Source organism: Egretta garzetta, unplaced genomic scaffold (assembly GCF_000687185.1).
Source record: "Egretta garzetta isolate BGI_Z169 unplaced genomic scaffold, ASM68718v1 scaffold23, whole genome shotgun sequence".
In the NCBI taxonomy this organism is placed as follows: domain Eukaryota; kingdom Metazoa; phylum Chordata; class Aves; order Pelecaniformes; family Ardeidae; genus Egretta; species Egretta garzetta.
This window is the reverse complement of record NW_009259237.1, coordinates 550,138-551,390: the sequence shown is the minus strand read 5'-3', so window position 1 is coordinate 551,390 and position 1,253 is coordinate 550,138. Positions and strand designations below refer to the sequence as shown.

At 48.4% G+C, this 1,253-nt stretch overlaps 1 protein-coding gene across 4 annotated transcripts in view; it reads left to right on the top strand.

Annotated features, from left to right (window-relative positions):
* CDH8 (cadherin 8) overlaps positions 1-1,253 on the top strand; it is a 149,735-nt gene that overhangs the window by 69,056 nt on the left and 79,426 nt on the right. The window lies entirely within an intron of this gene.

The following is a 1,253-nucleotide window of genomic DNA, read 5'->3' as shown; positions in this document are numbered from 1 at the left end:
TTCAGCAAGCATCTGTCAAAGATAGATACAACATAATATTCACCGGCATTGCATTCCTCTTCCATGTGGTACACATCAGCTGTGGGCCACGTGGATTCTTCTAGACCCTGCTGAGCAGCAGGAGAGGTGCTGGTGGGGCACTTTCCTGCCAGATGACAGAGCTGGCCTGAAAATCAGCTGATCCACTTCCCTTCGTTGATGTTCTCCCCCTGTAAGAATGGATAAACTTATGCCAGTAGCCAAAATAAGTGACCAAGCCATAGGCTTTTTCTTCTCTAGTGAGATGTACTTCTGCAACCTGCATTCTCTTCCCTGGGGATTATCCCATTATTCCCATGCAGCAAACGTGCCATAACTTCAGGCACTGCAGAACTTCCACTCCATAAGCGAGGTGTTATCCATCCCTGTAGCATTCCCAAATCCTGCTAGCCCCATATCTTGCCCTGATATTTGAAGTGGCCAGGTGGGAAAGCGTGAAATGGAAGCTATTGGGTGATATGCAAATTCTCTCTAAATATGCAAACATTCATCTGAATAATTTGCATGTACTGTATGGCACAAAACTGCCCAAAGCCATAGTGGCGATGTGCCATACAAAGAAGATAGCACAATGCAAGGGCATGCCAAAGGGATCTCCTCCCCCTTTACTTGACTGTTCCTCTCCTGAAGAGACACATAATTTGGATTCAGCAGCACACAAAGTGTGAGAAGGAAGAGGAAGAGTTTTTATTGGCATATACAGAAAGGGGGGCATTTTGGTGGGTGCTGCAATTCTTACCTTTCTGAACGTAAGAAACATATTCAGCCCTGTCGTGGTTCAACCCCAGCTGGCAACTAAGCACCATGCAGCGCTCGCTCAATCCCCCCACAGCAGGATGGGGGAGAGAATCAGAAGAATAAAAAGGAGAAAACTCATGGGTTGAGATAAAGACAGTTTAACAGGTAAAGCCAAAAACACACACACAAACAAAGCAAAACAAGGAATTCATTCCTTATTTCCCATCGGCAGGCAGGTGTTCAGCCATCTCCAGGAAAGCAGGGCTCCATCACATGTAACAATGACTTGGGAAGACAAACACCATCACTCCGAACATCTCCCCTCCCTTCTTCTTGCCCCAGCTGTATATGCTGAGCGTGACTTCATATGGTATGGGATACCCCTGGGGTCAGTTGGGGTCAGCTGTCCCAGCTGTGCCCCCTCCCAGCTTCTTGTCACCCCCCCCGCCCGCCCCCCTCCCCCGTGTACACGCGAG